Source organism: Diabrotica undecimpunctata, chromosome 8, assembly GCF_040954645.1.
Source record: "Diabrotica undecimpunctata isolate CICGRU chromosome 8, icDiaUnde3, whole genome shotgun sequence".
NCBI lineage: Eukaryota > Metazoa > Arthropoda > Insecta > Coleoptera > Chrysomelidae > Diabrotica > Diabrotica undecimpunctata.
In genome coordinates, this window is record NC_092810.1 from 44,526,405 (window position 1) to 44,546,336 (window position 19,932).

Genomic DNA, 19,932 nt, shown 5'->3' on the forward strand with positions numbered 1-19,932 from the left:
ATCCTTTAGATATGCGCCGGTTTTATGAAATAGCGTACTAACTCATTGTTTTTTAATATTTTATAAAATAATATTAATTGCCCAACGGTTAAAAGTGCTATCTATTTAATTTGAAATTTAATTCAATTTAAAATGTATTCAGAAAATGAATTCAAAGGTTTATTTGGCCAGGCAACAGTTTAAGTTAGCTGCTTTATTAGTTTAATTTAATACGTTTTGGTATTTCAAAAGCTTCGTAAGTTCAAAAACAATTTGTAGTTTTTTTGGATACTCTAAAAACTGTAAGATTACTTAATATCAAGAGCAAATAACCTAAAGAAAAACAAATACCGACAACCTAGCACTAATGTTCATTAATTTAATTTTACGGTGATTTAAATTTGCAGTTCAGCAATTTAAGTTTAGCATTGTCTATCCGTTCTACTTTGTGTCACCACAGCATAACCACATGAAGCTGTGGGTGAAAATTAAATCACCAAACAATTAAATTAATGAACATTAGTGTTTGCCCTCAAAGTTAAATAACCTCCCCAGTGCCGAGTAGTAGTCAGATTGAGACGGAACTGACGTCTCAATCTCACTGACGACTCACTAACTAATGAAAAAACTGGTACTGTGAACAGAGGGCGGTTTATTTATACCGTCGATGGTGACGTGGTTTGGGTGGAGGTTTAAGGTGGAGGTTTTATGAAAAGTGTCCAGGTTGAAGGTAATCGTCTGCCGTGATCTCTTTTATTGAGACAATTTGGACTTTTTTCAGTTTCTATGGCTTTTCGAATAATTCATGGTTTATAGAAGCGCATAGTGGCCAGAGTTCTGGAGTTTTCAAGGTCAATTTTGTGACCTGAATGAAGATAGTGTTGACCTAGAGCTGAAATTGAGTCGGTATTGCAAACAGAAATGGAATGTTCATAAATTATTTTTGGATTCTACGATTTGTTTGGTCTATATAGGATCGGGGGCAGTATGCACAAGGAATTTTGTAAATTCAGTGTTGTTCATTAGGAATGTGGTCTTTGATTGATCGGACAAGAGATGAAAGTTTTTGTTGGAAGGTAAATATTGTCTATATTTCTTTTAATTTAAGAATTTTGTCGATTTTGTCAGCGACACCTTTGATGTAAGGAAGAAAAGCTTTCGTAGGGCCTCAGTCTTTTGGATGAGGGCTTTTTTTAAATAGAAAGCTCAGCGGGTCTACTTGCATCATCGCAAAGGAGTATTGATCAGGAGACGAGGGTATTAATGACTGAATTAATTTGTAAAGTTGGACAATGAGAGTTGGCATGCAAGTAACGATTGGTATGGGTGAGTTTTCGATAAAAAAAGTAATGAAAACCTTGGGATTAATTTTCTTTATGAAAACCTATAGAAACGGTAGGTATAAATCAGTTTCCACCTCCATCGTAAACTGGATACTAGGATATATACCATCCCGATGGGTTTAAACAGACACTAAACCATCCCTGTCATAGGGCCAAACGACTAATGTATCGTCAAAAATATCATAGCCAACATGTGGGTTTGAGCATTGATGTGGATAGTGCTCGGAAGTCTTTCATAAAGATATTAGTAATTACTGGAGATAGTGGGAAGCCCATTAAGGCATTTTTTATTTGTCTGTAAAATTAATTTTAAAAGATGAAATACTTGTTGGATATACAGTCTTTAATCAGAGATAAGTGGTCTTTCTCAATAATGTAGTTAGTTTTCAGAATGTTTAGAATTTCGTCTATAAGAATGTTTGTAAAGAGTTAAATGATAATAAAACTTACTTGAATGTCTGACGGTGAGATAGAGTATTGTTTAAGAAGTTCGATGAAATTAAAAGAATTTTTGACGAAGGATGAAGCATTTTTTAACAGTTTGTAGAGTTTTAGCTATAAAATACTTGGCCAATGGTTGCATAGGGCAGTTGTATGGACTGAAATTGGGACGTAGAAGAAAGTTTGACAAGTTTGAAAATTTTGAGTAGATTAACCCTTAAATGCCCAATCGGGGTCACTATGGGACCCCAGACATACATTTTTGGCTATAATATCTTTATTTGAAACGTTTGGCAACCGCGCAATCAGGTATTTGTGTGGACGTGTCTCCTACGTTTTCTGTTAGTATACCACGAACATTCGTGAGGTGCAGTGGTCTGTAAGAGAGATTTAGATAAGTGGGGTCTCGCTGTGACCCCGATTAGGCATTTAGAGGCACCAGAATATTTTTATTATTTTTAACATTTTTCGTCAGTTTACATTGAAAAATGGACCGTAAGAGAATGAAAATGACAATAAGCGACCAAGAACATGAAAAAATTATCCGAAATATAGAAGAAGGGATATCAGACTCCGATTTCGACTATGAGATTACCGACGAATCAGATAGCGAAGAGCAAGATGTTTTTGAGGAAAATGTTTCGGAAACTGAGGACAATTTAGAAGTCAACAGTGACGAGGAATCAGATGCAGAACCTACCGAAGTGGACGATAATATTAGTGAGGTTAGTGGTCCAACATATACATCCAAATCTGGAATGCAGTGGAATAGCCTACCTTTCGTGAGATCCAAGAGGCAACAAAAAAATATTATAAATGTACATCCAGGCTTAACAAACTATAGTAAAAATTCCAACACGTTTTTAGACTATTTCAATTTATTTTTGACCAAAGAGATGAAGAATGTCATATGCCTTCATACTAATGAAGAAGCTGTTAGGCGTTATCAAGAGTGGAACGAAAAACATCCGAATAACAAAAAAGAGTGGACGGTACTTACCAACAATGAACTGGATAGCTTTTTAGGAGCACTTATCAAAGCTGGTGCTTTAAGGTGTGGGAAAGAATCGACACGAGAGATATGGTCTACAGACACCTCAATACGCCGGTCATTTTTTACAGCCGCATTCGCTAGGAACCGATTTGAAGAATTATCGAGTTTCTTGAGGTTTGATGACAAAGTGACCAGGGTGGAGCGGAAGGAACAGGATAAGTTAGCGGCGATACGAGTAATTTGGGACATGTTCGTCTCTAACTGTGACAAAGCCTTTGAACCATACGAACATATAACCGTTGACGAACAGTTAGTGAGTTTTAGAGGAAAGTGTCCTTTTAGACAATATATAAAATCAAAACCTTGCCGCTATGGGATAAAAATTTGGGCTGCCGCGGATGTTAAAACATCTTATTTATCAAAACTTCAGGTGTACCTTGGAAAACTACCAGGTGGTAGAATAGAGAAAAATCAGGGATTTCGTGTTGTGAAAGATCTGGTGAAACCATATCATGGCAGTTGGAGAGGAATTACAACTGAAAACTTTTTTACCAGTGTTCCTCTTGCTCAATATCTTTTATCTAAAAACCTTACTTTACTTGGGACCGTCCGCAAAAATAAACCTGATACACCACCACAACTAAGTTTGACAAAAAGAAAAAAAAGAAAAATAATTTTTCACGAAGACGTATTTTCCTGTTACAATTAGGGGCTGAGCTTGCTCGAAACAACATGGAAAAAAGAGCGAAATATATAAAACATAAAGCCTATGTAAAATCTGCTCTAAAAGATTGTGGCATACCAATGGTAAACCCAACTACCGAAGTTGCAACTCAATCCGTCCATTCAGCTAAGAAACGTGCTCGTTGTTACCAGTGTCCGCGAAACTGTGACAGAAAAGTGAATACCGTTTGCTCTTTTTGCAAAAAATTTATATGCCAGGTGCACAGAAAAGAAGAAAAAACTATTGTATGTAAAAATTGCAACTAAAAGTTAGATGCTTATATTATTATTTAATTTTAATTTTGTTCGAATTGAAAATAATTTGTTTCTAGAAAAGCCGTTAATTTTGTATGAAAAATAAATAAAAATTATTCAAATATGCTTAAAATTATTTTTAACCGTGTTTTCCTTTTAGTCAGTGCTAAATGACGTTACTAAATTGAAAATTTTAGTGGGGTCCCTAGGAGACCCCACATGGGCATTTATGGTTATTTTCATATCACGGGCATTTAAGGGTTAAATATTCAAGGGGTTCTGGAAAACTTTACTAAAAAGTGGGATTGTTTTATGTCAACAGAAAGAGACAATGGCTTTTGTTGTTTTCTCCAGATAGGTTGTTGCAGTATTAAGAATTGGTCTATAGTCTGGAGTATTAATGAAATTTAGGAGTTTATTAATGTAAAAAGAAGTGTATTGGATGACGGTGCATTTCCTTTATCGGCGGGAAGAATGACTAAATTTGGATTTAACTGAAGTTCTTTCGGAGCTTTTTTCTCGGATTGGCTAATGTTTGGAGTCTGAGGCTTTGAGTTTCTAAGAACTCTAGCGATGTCTTGTCTAGTTATTGCAGCATCTACGGAAGGTAAACTGGAGATGGCTTCTTCAGTTTGACAGATGATTGTCTCAATTGGAATGTAACTTTTGGTAACATAGTAATTGAAACCGTTTGCTAAAACTTGCAATGGTCGAAATAGGAGTATCAGAAAAGTCATGCTTTTGGTTTTGTGCATTTCTCGAGTTGTCTTTCGCACATCATTTTATTATTTTTCTTTTAGTGTAGTGATAGTTATTGACTGATATTTTTATATTCACGATTTAAGTTTAGATCATTGTTAAATTTAATACATGCTGTTTTATGTAAAAATCAAAAATTAAGTTTACTACTTTCTTTTGTTTGTTTTTTTTTCGGCACTAGGCGTGAAAGCTTTTTTTTATCTGGCTCCCACCTAAAAATTTTTTCCTTCTCTGGGATCTGGTAAAAAATCTTCTTTCTATGTATTACGTAATAACGTATTTTAAAAATATCTTATATTAAAATAATTCAAAAGAAATATCCTCTCTATTTTATCTTGATTTTTAGCTGACTACATCTACTGTTTAGTCTATATATACATCGCTAGTATATATTAAAGCATGCTCTCGATTTCGTATTGTTTAAAATAGCACAAGCACTCCTCGAGTTCCTCCGTTGTTTTCAACTTCATTAAATATTTTCTCAAATGGATTGGTTGCAGACGTGAACCCTCTTCTTGAATCAATATTGTGACGTCGATCCCGCATTTGCTTCGATTGTCATCAAATATTGTAAAACGGGAAATCTATGTTGGCAAACACTAAGTACATACGAGTACGTCAACGTAACCGTTCGCTGGATATCGTTCATCCTCCGATATGGGGGTAGGATATATTTACTATGTTACTGTTTAACTATAGGTATAGCTCCGATTCATTTGGAAAGGGTTTTAAATAAAGGGGAGGTATCATTTAGTTTTGATTTTTGTTTATATCTGTTTTTCTTCCTCCATTTTCTAAAAAGTTTTTTTACTGACTAGTAATTATATTTTTTTATTAGATCACAGTTAACAATCATTAAGAATTTTTGATTTTTACAGTATGTATATATCATAAAAATATAAGATTTTTAACTCTAGAAATGTGGACTATAATTTACTGGCAGTTATGATGGACTATCGTTATCTTTACGGCATCGAACAAGAAAGTGAAAAATAAATATAAATAATGGGTGAAGGAGAAAAACAGGGAATGTCACGTTTTGTAAAAAATTGAGATAGTGACGCTATCTAAGAGATCTTTTATGTATCTACTATTTACAGTAGATTGGTAAATAATAACTTGGAATGTCTGTTAAAAATGCCTGTTTAAAATAATGCCACGAAGGATAAAAACCAGAATGTCCACGCGTGAAAGATGAAAACAAGGAGGGTCCACTTGAACAAAAACAAAAATTAACTACGTTTTCATTTTTAGTTTAATCGTTTAGTGTATTCTTCGTTCACAAATTGTTGAGAGCACGAAATATGCCTCAAACTCATAAAACGGTCGTAAATCATAGGCGTTCCTAATGTGTTTATTCATTGAATAATAATATAATATTTTTTAACACTGTTATATATAATATTAAAAAAAAACAATTAAAACTTTCACGACTAATGTTGGTTATTATATTATATTAATAAAAATAAGAATTTAACCATTAACAATTTTGTAAATAAGAATACCTTATCTCTTTGGATATTTCAATACTAATCTTCTTTTTTAATCACTTTACTAGAAAACCTGGAATTCATATCCGAAGGTACTATTCGTTGCAAGATAATTAAGATGGAATTAACCAGATTTTTAATAATATAATTATATTCGAAACTTAACTTGAAAGGGTGAAGTTGTTACGAACGAAAACAATTTTTTTGTTTAGTACGTTTTTGATCATATGTAATTTACGGCTCGTCGGTGTTTCCGCGTCTACGGCAGTAATTAGCGTCTCGAATATTTCTTTTGCGAATTATATGCAGTGCGTGAGTGATTTTTTATTCCATATACCTACGAACATATACGTACCTTTCGCTCGTGCTCGTTTTGTTGGATTGTTTGTGATGGCTTCATCATCAAGTTTTACACCGGTACTGTTGCGTACAGTCAGTAAGTCTGTCTATTCACCAAGAGAGAAGACCATTGTCCTGAATATTCACGATGCTCTGGTTTCTCAGAATCCCACAAACACTGTTCGCAACATAGTCGAAAGTTGTGCGAACATGACTGGCGTAGGAGAGTCAACTTTATATAGGTTCCTATCAGAAAGAAAAAAACACGGTATAGCTAACCCAAACACAAACGAACACTTAAAGAGAGGGAAAAAGCCTATTGAAATTGATGAATTTGCCAAAAATGGTATTCGAAGGAAAATTCATGGATTTTTTTTCAAAAAAGAAATACCAAACCTGAACAAAATTTTACAAGAAGTTAGAGACGACCCGGATTTGCCTCATATCGGACGAACTAAATTGTGGCAAGTTTTAAAAGAATTAAATTTCCGGTGGGAGAAATCAGACCGAAAATCACTTTTGATTGACCGGGAGGAGAAGATGATGTTGGAGAAGAAATTATCTAAGATTCATACGAAAATTCCGGGCTAAAGAAAGGCCCATCTTCTACCCGGATGAAACATGGGTAAACTCAGGTCATACTTGGTCAGATAAAAATATATTAAGCTCCAGGCAAGCCTTTATGGAAGGTTGGTCTACTGGTATCTCCCCACCTTCTGGTAAAGGCAGTAGATTAATAATTTCTCACATTGGCAGTGAAAAGGGATTTGTTAAGCATGGTTTGTTGGAATTTCATTCCAAAAGCACAAAAGACTATCACGAGGAGATGACAGCTGATGTTTTCGAAGAGTATTTTGAGCAAATGATTGAACACATACCACCAAATTCAATTATAGTATTAGATAATGCACCTTATCATTCACGACTAGTAGAAAGACTTCTAACGAATGCGTGGAAGAAACAGAATATTCTTGACTGGCTGCGGAATAAGTATCTGCCTTACGAAGATGGAATGGTAAAAGCAAAACTTTTAAAAATTGCCCGGCAACACAAATCTAAGTTCAAGAAATACGTAGTTGACAAAATGGCGGAAAGGCGAAACATCACAGTCTTTAGACTTCCACTCTACCACTGCGAAATAAATCCAATTGAACTCATTTGAGCACAAATGAAAAGTTATGTGGCTAGAAAAAATACGTCATATAAAATACAAGTTGTACGTGAATTGTTATACGAATCTTTATAACATATTACCAAACAAAACTGGAAAGATGCAGTAAGACATGTAATAGAAGAAGAACAAAAAATGTGGGATCTTGATAACATAATTGATGCGACCGTAGAGATTATTAACCTAATTATTAACCCTCAAGACGACTCGGATTCCGAAGTTGATCCTATTTATTTTGAATTTGAATAGTTTTCTAATCGTAATTATATAAGGTAAGTAATAGTAGTTGTAATCGTAAGGTATTAAATGGGACGCAAAATGTCGCCTATCAAAATGTTCAATGTGTTTTAAATTTGCGACATTTGGCGCCTTTTTCCTTAATTAAATAAATGCATCTTTTACAAATGGCAAGAAACTTTTTATTTTTAAATAAAATAAATAAGTTTTATTAAAAAATACAATTTACATAAGTACAATTTAAAAAATATATTTATTTAGTTCAAATAAATGTTTCAATCATATACTCTACGACACTGGTCGTTCATATCTAACCATTCAAAATACCCCCGTAATAAGATTATAAGGTATTGTATTCCTTCAGATATAAGGTGGGTTAGTCTTAAACCGTCAGTTTTAGGTTGGTTTTTACTATTATATCGTATTACTTATCCTCTCTGTATTTCAGTTTTCTAATTAGGGTTAAACTTGTAGTGAGCTATCAACAAATTGTGAACCGGGTATAGTTGTTTATGTTTGTTAGAACCTGCTGGTCTCGTTTTTATTCGTACACTCGTTGGTAATAATAGACGCAACAATGTCTTCCGATAGCGACGAATGTAAAAATAACAGTGATAGTACGAGAAATAGGCTAAAAAGGGAAAGATTGGTTGATGTAATGCAGAAAATGCGACTACAGTCGCACGAAGAAGGACTGCCATGCAATTGCAAAAGGCTCAAGTGTTTCGAAAATGTAACGAGTATAGACAGAAGAGAAGTGTTAAAATATTTTAACAGTTTAGGTTCAAGTGATAAACAAAACGCATATTTGTTTGAATTGATGACTATTACACCAGTTCAAAGACGACGAGTCCGTCAAAACGAAGAACATGCAAAATTTCACGATACATTTTTTATTTATAAAGTTAGAGTTAAGCGCAATGGAGTTTCCCAAGAAATTAATGTGTGCTTTAAAGCATTCATGTCAACACATGATGTAACTAAGAGCAAAATTAAACACCTACAAAAAATATAAAAGCTACAGGAACTTCTGGACTAGACAAACGTGGTAAGCATAGTTCCCAGCATAGAAAGTTGCATCCAGAAACGAGCAAAGCAATACATAACCACATAAATTCTTTTAAAACTAGATTATCCCATTAAAGTTTACACGAATCTAAGAAAAAGTATTTACCGGAGAGTTTGAACATTACAAAAATGTTCAACTTGTTCAAAAAAAAATATCCGACCATTAAAGTTTCTTACGTTACATATCGGCAAATTTTTAACACGAAATTAAATTTGTCCTTTGCTTACCCAAGATCAGACACATGTTCAACATGTGATGAATTCCAGGCGAAATTAAAATCATTAAATTATGACAAGGATGCTGCAGAAATTCGTAAATTATCACTTCAAAATAAGTTCCACAAACGTAAGGCACAGACATTCTATGATTTTAAAAAGGCTGCTCGCAAAAAGTTAAAAAAATCAGCCGACTATGTAGCCATTGCATTAGACTATCAAAAAAATATTGCATTGCCAAACGTGACAACGAATGACGTGTACTGTTTAAGACAGTTATCTATGTATAGGTTTAATATCCATGTATTGTCGACTGGCCAATCCATTTTTTATTTATATCCGGAAACATTTGCAAAGAAAGGACCGAATGAAGTGTTGTCATTCCTGTTCCATTATATTACTAATTTTATGGATTAAAACGCAAAACATTTACACATATTTTGTGATTCAGCAGGTGGCCAGAATAAAAACTATGCAATGTTTCGGTTTATTCATTATGTTGTTAACAATACAAAACTTTTGCAATCAACAAGAATAACATTTCCTGAAAGAGGTCATTCCTACATGGAATGTGATAAAAATATGGGGCTCGTGGATCTAAAAACGCACAAGGAAATACCCAATGACTGGTTCCAACTTTTGAAGGTGTCAAGGATAAGACCGTCACCATTCCAGGTAGTGGAAGTGGAACAATTTATGGTTAAAAAATGCGATGCATTTTTAGGAAATGGAAAATATGTCAAAAAATGCCCATTTCCAATACAAAAAATTAAACAAATAGAATCTGCCCGAGAGCATCTCAACTCAGTTTTAAAACAAATTATCAAGGTCTTTGGATACAAAGCCCTATAACTCCAATACATTCCAAAATAACTTCAAAAGTCAGAAATATATTACCAGAGGGGGAGTTTGAACTTCCACCACCTGCATATACTGGTAAGTTGTTGTGTATTTTTTAAAAGAGAAATTAATGCTTTTTTTACACTTTTAGTTTTTTTAGCAATTTATGCTGCAAAATATAAAAGTCTACTGACGCCCATGATGTTCTCTCAACAGGATGCTCAAGGCTATTACGTTGCCCTACCTCACGAGTAGGTTTAATTTTACCAGTTAACCATTTCTTTATTCTTCTACCTCATAATATTAAGAGTTATTTTGTTTTCAGCCTTTCTATCAGCTGTGCAACTAATGCTCTACAACGTGATGTTTGGACAGTCCTTGTTTTTTTCAGTTTTTACTTGTACTTGGTACCTTTTTTAATTTTTTTTATCTATGTTCTTTATAAATTTGGTTAAAATGTGTTTGTATATTTAATACAATGTACTAAGTTTACTAAATAAAAACAAATACTATTTCTTTAATGCAACGGTTTAAAGATATGTAGCCACAAACATTAAACTTCTTAATGTAAGTAAGTAAGAAAAAATTTGAGTCTTAATAAGTGATACAATAATAAAAAAAACGGGTGTGGCAGTCCAGTGGGACTGCCGGTAGAAGTTATACTTCTATACACGCGTTCGCCGTTACAAATTTATATGGGAGTCAATCTGCACAATCATTACATATTTAATGCTATAGGTAAGAGAGAGCAGAAAGAGAAAAATAATTAGGTATATGGGTATATTGTGGATCGTTTGCTGTATATAAACATTTGACCTGTAATAGGAGTATAGTAAATGAAGAATTGTATCAATATTTTAATGAAAATATATATTTTATTTTCATATATGTATGAAAGGAGTTGAATGCAAAAAATTTTTTTTACACATACTCTGCAGTAAAATTCATTGTTTATTTTGTTATTAATATAAAAATTACAATACAATACACTACAAAATAATTCAATATAATAATACAATACAAATTAAAATGCAATATTCATAAGTATTTAAAACTGCCAATATACATAACTTACTTTACGAAGATAAAAAACCAACAACTCGGATTATGTTTACATATATTTAATAACATTAACGTGAGGTTTTTAAATATTTCAAAAATAAAAAAGGAAATTCAAATTGGGATTCGAACTCACGTACACCAGCGTATGAACCAAACACATAAAAGATTTGCCAATTAGACATGATACTAACGGATTTCAAAATTGAAAGTTGTCTGTCATACAGTGATTATTTTGAAATACAAATCCTAAAATAATTATGAACATTTTATAAATAAAAAAATTTATTAAAATCCTTTGTAAAAGGTATATATTTTTAAAAACCCAAACGGGCTGTGTTAGACAAAACGTTTTCGGAATCCATTATTCCATCATCGGTGTCTAGGAGTACATGAATGTAGCCACTAAATACATGGGTAAAAACCCTTTAACAAATAATTAGTTACATTTGTTTTACATTATATTTTATAAATTATTAGGATGTTAAAGTTACCGTTGGATTAGGTAACATGGTGACATATTACTCCACGTTGAAGTTGCAAGTCCTGAGACAGTGTGTCTACGGGGACTTTATTGAAGCAACTAAGTTGTCAGTTGTCAGTTCAGTTGCTTCAATAAAGTCCTCGTAGACACACTGTCTCAGGACTTGCAACTTCAACGTGGAGTCATATGTCACCATGTTACCTAATCCAACGGTAACTTTAACATCCTAATAATTTATAAAATATAATGTAAAACAAATGTAACTAATTATTTGTTAAAGGGTTTTTACCCATGTATTTAGTGGCTACATTCATGTACTCCTAGACACCGATGATGGAATAATGGATTCCGAAAACGTTTTGTCTAACACAGCCCGTTTGGGTTTTTAAAAATATATACCTTTTACAAAGGATTTTAATAAAATTTTTTATTATATGGTATACAGCCAAATACAGGAACGTAGATTCCTTGTGGATTTTATAAATAATACAAAACATATCACATAAATAATAATATTAATATATATTATATTATATATATAATATTATGTATAATATAATATATTTATAATATTAAATATATATACAAAAGGAACATTTTTATTCTCGAGAGAGGAAGAGAGAGAAAATATATCTTATGTCTCTCTCTTACTTATTATCTTACATAATATGTAATGGTTTCACAGATTCACTCCCGTGCAAATTTCTAACGCCGACCGTGCGTATAGAAGTATAACTTCAATAAAGTCTATATACACTACTCGTTTACACACGTTGTATATATATTACCTCGGTGTTCGCCACATATAGCGTGATAGCATTGGTATAGTAGTCATGCGCCTCTTTTTACTCAGACAATATAAACATGCCTGCGTTTCTTTTCTTTAGGTAACGGTCGTGTACCTTCTTAGGCAATTTTGAGGACATTTTTAATATTTTGCTTAAGATTTCGACGTAAAGTTGTAATACCCAATCGTTCTTTCAGCCAGGGTTTGGCACAATACCGAGCCAATTCAACCATATATTCGTTTTGGGATAAAACTTTTCTATTAGCTTTTAATGTATTTGTAATGTAAATAACATACGAGTTAATACTTGCAATATTCATCATATTATAAAAGATACACAAAGGCCATATCCTCGTTTTACGACCCGCATTCATATTCGAACACATCTGGTCAAATATATCCACTTCACCTTTCGTTCCATTATAATCAGTTATTATAGTGGGTTTACTATATATTTTGGAAATATTAGCACCATCGTGAAGTGTTGAAAGAAGTAAAACTACCTTATTATTCTTCGGCATATATGATACCAATGTCTTACTTTTATTAAAGCAAAACTTAGATGTATTGGAAAATCTGTTCTTTACGTTTAACAATTCCTATGAAAATTATCTTCAAAATAATTCAAAGAGTTCCAAAAATTGTCAGTTTGTAGTGATCTTTCCTCTGATAAGCTAACTGATGTAAACTAATTGGTTATGGTAATATTTCTGTTACTACCGTGAACTGATTTTGTAATTTTCTGTACAAAATATGTAAACAACGGCAAACCATTGATATTGGTTTTCTTGCCTAAATAGAGAACAGCATCGATCATATATTTCAAAGAGCTGTCACACATCATAACGATTTTAAGACCATACAAATTAGGTTTACCAGGTAAATACATTCGAAAAGGGCAACGTCCTCGAAGCAGATAGAGTGAAGATATATACGATTCTCTGCAGTTGGTAATAAAAATATCCGATATTTCGCGTATATGCGCAAAAGGATTGTCTTGCTTCTTTTCTTTTCGTATCTCCTTTTCATCAAACCTAAGACAGTTTATAAAATATTTATAACGCTGACCACTCACGCAGGCTTGATAAAGTTTTCCTGGTATATTACTATAAAACATATATTTCATGGATAGATGACTGTCTTTATTTGCTGCAGAAATTATCAAAATTGCCAAGAAAGCTTTTAGTTCATTTTTAATCATGTTAGAAATATAAGCACAACTGGCATATTTTTTAGATTGTCTTGTAGTTTTAGTATTTGAGTGTAACAGAGTACGACATAATATATCATCTGAAAAAAAAATGTAAGAAATATTCTTCAAGTTTTGTGTAATTTTGGCATTTCCTTTGGGACCAGCTGTAAAATAAATAATATTTTTAGCTGCTGTTCTCTTTGACAATGAAGGTATTTTGTTCGACCACTTATGCCCGTTTTTACCTTTTAGAGCCTTTCTTATTCTAGCTTATTCTTCTTGGATTGACAATAAATTGAGCAACAGTGGCGTTCTCGCCCGATGTTCCAGGTATTTAGTCTGTATATTTTTCGCCTTCCACCAAAATTGCTTTTATATCTGGATCCATTAAATTTACATTTACAGATGAAGTGGTTACACTGGATGACTGAAAAGTTTCTGAAACACCACTATTTTTAGTGTTATTTTCTTTATCTGAATCGTCCGATTCAAACTCCAAAGTATCTTCTTCTAACTCCTAGTCACTTCCACTATCTTCAAAAGGTTGATGCTTACTATCTTCAACATTTATTTTACGCTGTAATACACCGTCACAGTAGTACATCATAATTACAGTAGTAATGAAACACACCCACCACCTGTTAAATCAAGACTAAAAAACAGCTACTAAGAAGTGTGTGGGCATAGGTTATGGTTATGAGCATAGCATTGCACCCGAACTGCGACAAAAACCGAGGAGCGTCAAATTTACGAAAGTCCACGTTTCTACGTTTAATAAACAATTGAATCGTGTAAAGATTTTTAAGCAATAGTAAACACACACCGTATCCTTTCAAAGTGCTATTTTTTTTTTAATTCGCGCTTCTCTTTTCATCCCATATAAATCAGATACCTTTGTGTGCGTTTGGTAAGTGCGCATCAATAGAACAATATCGACTGGAGAGGGAGTCCAGTCGAACAAATAAATTAATTATAAAACGTCGCGACGTTATATTGAAATCTACACTGGTAATTTTATAAAAATATATTTATGTGAGGGCATTTTTAAGAAATTAGCATATAAAAAGTATTTTTTTATGATTATAATGTTGTAAATATATTTAAGTGAGCCATGTGCAAAGGCAACCAACTATACAGTAAGTGACAGACAGAAATTAATAATTAGGAATATAAAGTGGGGTTATAATAATATGTTAGTTTAAAATGTTTAATTTATATATAGTTACTAATTTAAGTGTATATTCTGATCTGAAAAGCCTAAATGTCAACAAAATTCTCAATAGAAAAGAAAGGAATTCTCTAGATCACCGGAGATGGCCTTGTGTGCGAAATGGCTTGTTCCAGAAAATTCAGACATATGTTTAATGGAACAAATCGAACATGATTTCTTGCTAGATGATTCTGGAACATAAAAAAAGATATAAATACCCGGTGATTTGGATTCAAGATGTCCATTCAGTTAATCATCAGTTATGAGTTACAGTTACTATGAGCCAGTTTAGTATGAAAGTTAGTTAGAGTTAGTATGAAATAAGACATTCAGTTAATAAGAAGAACTCAGATCAATTATAGTCAGTCAGAAGGTCCAATTGTTCAATATAGTGAGTTAAATGAAGATTAAGAAACAGTATAAAGAAAATATTATTGAAGATTAAAAATTATGTAATGTATAAATGGTGATTGGATAATGCAAGAAGTATTAATTGAAAATTAAAATTATATAATATATTTGGTGATTGGATATTGGTATACTGAAAAGAAGAATAAATATAAATGCTGTTTGCTGGTTTGCTTGATGGTTTATAAATGCTTAAGAAGAAATATATTTTAAATTGGTGGAAGCTGATAATTGGAAAAAGTAATTTCACAAAAAACAAGGATAACCGAAGCACGAAGACATTGAGTGGTGATTAGAATCTATACAGTGGAAGACAGTTTATTTAGGCATTCAGTGACAGAAAGGTACAAAATTTTGTTAATATAATTTAGTTAGTGTCATAACAATTTCAATTTTGAAGATAGTTTGTTTAAATTTTACATTGTCTATAGAATTTAATTAGTTTCATAAGAATTTCAATTTAAAGATAGTTTATTTTAAATTTACATTGGCTAGATTAGATATATATGTGTGTTTCATAATAGATATAATAAAGATAATTTAAAAAAGTACTTACAAACTAATTCTTTGAGAACCGCGATAAAAACCCTATATTATTAAAAATACTCATTGCTCATCATTCACAAACAATACATCATAACAATATATATATATATATATATATATATATATATATATATATATATAATATATATATATATATATATATATATATATATATATATATATATATAGGTAACTAAATATTTTATTTAACTATAACTAAAAAAAACTCTTGGCAGGAAACATGTAAGACCCACAAATTTCGAAGATACTTGGAGAAGAACACGACAGGTATATTACATTATTTTAAACATTCCTATTCCAAATTATTTGAGGCCCTCTGTCAATGTTATATAGTCTATAAAATTTACTATTTTTTTATTTAAAAAAGACAAAGTCGCGTCCACCCGAAGGTCATTAGCGACATTCCTGTAACATTCTTAACAATATTAAATTAAACATTTGTAACAATAAATCATTGTAACAATAAAATACAATTTGTAAACAATTAAACAATTAATTAATTAATTTTAATCAAATTTAGGTTAAAATTTTATAACATGTTTACACATTTTAAGTAACCTAATAAATTGTCCGGAATAATTTTCATCGAGTAATGCTTTCAGGTTATTTGAAAAATTGTAAGAATGTTTTTGATTTACATATTTAGGATAGTCTATCAAGAAGTGATTTATACTATCTACTGTATTGCATGTTTCGCATTTTGGAAGTTTACTATTTGAGAAGATACATACAGAATATAATACAGAAATATACCTACAGTGTCCAAGTCGTAGACGTATAATAATAATTTGAGATCTTCTACTACTGGCAGTAGTAGAAGATCTCAAATTGAATCTCCTTGAAAAGTTTATTAATATTTTAGAAAAAACTTTAGATCGCTAGCGATACTCAGACACTCTGTTTCTGATGAGTCAGTGGTGATAGCGTTACGTGCACCTGTTCACCAATTAGATGTTGGAGCATAGCAAGGATATGGAAAAATCGATCAATATTCCATTGAAGTAGAGTTTTATGGATCTTTCCTTTAAATAAGGGTAAACTTGACTGACCATATTGGACAAGGCTGGTAGGTCTGTGTTATATTCTTGAATTGTGCTTATATGGTCTCTTGATCCAGTGATATGCATTTGTAGCATGTTAAGTTGGTCAAAGTTTAAAGCGAAAGGTTGAGAGTGATTTTCTATGAAGTTTTTAGCGGGTACAAATGTTGTGCTTGCTGAACTTATTTTAGTTTTTTAGCTTTTGCTTGGACTTTACTTACAAATGTTACATTGTTTTGAAGATAGATCTGCTTTAGGTGAAATAATTTCATCAAAGCTCCATTTTGGTTGATTAATTATGCGACTGTCCTTATTTAATGCATCTACTTTGTTCGGTATCTCTAGGTCATTAGAAATAAACATTTTTTTACATTGAAAAGGGTTTATATCATTGGCTTTTTACAAAGATATATTTGTTGTGCTGAACAACGATGTTTCATTGTTTTGGTTGGAAGTTAATTGAGCTAATGGTTCGGAACAATGTGATATAAGAGTCTTGAGAGATTAATATTATATAATGTCGTGTTGTTAAAAACAAGATTAAATGACTCTAATAGTATTAGACTGTGGGAACTAATATACATTTATCTTCGAAAGCTAAGAATGTGATTGTACTCCGGCATAGAAGCACTAATTTTAAGGAATGTCATGGAGGAGACAGAAATTATGCCGATTTTTTGTAACTCATTGATAAGCAAGTCATGTGGTATTGTAGGACGTCGTTTCGCTGGTGTAACTAACCTTCTTGCTGTGATAATTTCACCATGTATTTCGACTTGACCATGATTCTTTATAAAATCATCCACCATTTGTTTATTGGATAAATGCATACATATGCAATTATTAGATAATTAGAAGAGAAGACTATATTTTTCGGTTCCATTTTATTCTCTCAGTGGGATAAGGTAGTTTTGAAGTTTGGTGTTTTTTAAGGCATTAAAAATTTTTGCCTGGTCTTTGTAATGAAATTGCAGTTTCGACGCTGCCAAATAATATGTTTGTAAAGAGTTTATTTAACTTTGATGGTTTTGAATTTTAGAACTGTTGTGTGATTCCATATTTGAATTCATTTTGATAAATTTTATGTGAAAAGTAAGTCCGATCCTGCACACCTGTTAAAGTAGGCATATAAGCCTTTACTAAAAGTGGTTACTTTGCTGATAAAACTAGATTTTTTTATTGACAACAATAACAAATAATTGCAATCTAGTTGACTTTATATTAATTTAACTGGATATTATGTAAAGAGTTTGTACACTTACAGGTTATTTCAGTATATCACTGAGATTAACAATTTATAGCTTATATTAAACTTCGTTAGTATTAAAAATATTCGGAACCCACATTGAATCATTTACTATTATTCTTGGATTAATTCTTTATAGTTTAAAATTCCATTAGCGAGACTGGAGCTATAATAAAGCTGGCAGATAAATTTATATTTTGCAGGCTAAAATTAATAAAAGCCTCATGTTTTGCAGCGATAAATAACTCCAGCAAGTAAACATGTTGTATATGACCAGCGGGAGCAGCGGGGCAAACGGTATCGCCTTGTACAAAAACCGGAATGATGGATGAGCCGGGACGGCACCTCTTGCAAAAAACACGTCAAAAAAATAATTGGTTATGAGTGTTCCAGTGTTTGCCTTCGCGACGACATAACAAATCTTTTCTTCGGCAAAAAACTATGTCGGTCTTTCGGTCTCTCGGTCCGGGGAGGGGATATTACGAAACGCACCGACATCACCAGCAGTTTATCATCCTTAATTGTTATTTTATCCGAGAGAAATACATTTTGTGGTTATGTACGGTCGTTCTAATGTATTTCTGGAAAGTTGTCAGCGTTGCCGTTTTTGCCGCTCTCCTAATAATTTTGAGAAATAAATTAGAGCTTTGGAGAGCCGCTTGCTATGCTGGATGCTGGATGTTCTGCTGCCGGGTCATCTGGAATTTAATGTTGTGAGAATTTTTGTGATAGTTTATTATGGTGTGCAAAAAAACGAAAGGTGCCTGCTTACATGACTTACAGCATTTCTGTTAATGCGGCTTATTGTAAAAACAGATGTAATTACTTTCAGAGATCCGCTTTATTTTTCAGAACAACTAAAATTCATTATTTTTTATACCAGGAGAAAATAAAGACAAAAAAGGTAAAGAATAAGGTACAGAGTAAATGGAAAAATTATAAAATAATTCATTTTTTCCAGAATAATTGACATTTGTTGGAGACAAATCCTGAAACAGAACGATTTTTATTTTTACATTATGATTTTTTTGCATATGTATATATATATATATATATATATATATATATATATATATATATACGAGGCATATTTTTTAAGTAAGTACCGTTTTGCGATTCCGCCGCCGCAGCGCTACGGTCGGCGTTCCGCGCATGAGCGCTGGTTACCTACATCTCTTGTCTACGAACTGACGCCATTACAGTCTGATTCTTCATTGTATACTTGTTTACTCCAGTGTCTAAGATGCCTCCAACAATCGTGAGAAACGCTGATTGTGAAGTACGGGCTGTTATACGATTTCTTAGTGCTAAAAGCGTAAAACCGATCGATATTCATCGTGAGATCGTTGAAGTTTACGGACAAAACATTATGAGTGATGGAATGGTAAGGAAATGGGTGAAAGCATTTAAAGATGGTCGCACAAATGTGCATGATGAAGAACGGAGTGGGTGTCCTTCGGTCGTTAATGAAAATTTGGTGCAGAAAGTGGACGAAAAGGTGAGAGAAAACAGACGCTTTACAATTTCATTATTGTCCGACTGCTTTCCTCAGTATTCTCGTAGTGTTTTGTATCGCATTGTTACCGAGAACTTGAATTACCGGAAATTGTGTTCACGTTGGGTTCCAAAAATGTTGACGGATTTGCACAAAACCCAACGTTTAGGCAGTGCATTGACTTTCCTTGAGCGGTACCACAGTGAAGGTGAAGATTTTTTAGACCAAATTGTTACTGGTGACGAAACGTGGGTGGCCTTCGTCACACCAGAATCGACACAACAATCGGTAATGGAATGGGGACATTCATCATCACCCAAAAGAGTGAAGTTTAAGCAAACAATTTCTGCCCGGAAAATCATGTACACAGTTTTTTGGGACAGAAAAGGAGTATTGCTAGTAGAGTTTTTGCCTCGTAATGAGACAATCAATGCAGCGTCTTATTGTGAGACATTGAAAAATCTGCGTCGTGCAATCCAGAACAAAAGATAAATAAGAGTATCGTTTTGCTGCATGACAATGCCCGTCCACATGTGGTTAATCAGACCAAAGATCTCATCAAATCATTTAAATGGGAAACTCTAGATCA

The 19,932-nt window shown here is 32.6% G+C and overlaps 1 protein-coding gene across 1 annotated transcript in view; it reads right to left on the reverse strand.

The window, feature by feature from the left end:
• The window catches only part of LOC140448794 (uncharacterized), an 853,042-nt gene that overhangs the window by 242,525 nt on the left and 590,585 nt on the right, over positions 1 to 19,932 (reverse strand). The gene's annotated exons all lie outside the window — the stretch shown is intronic.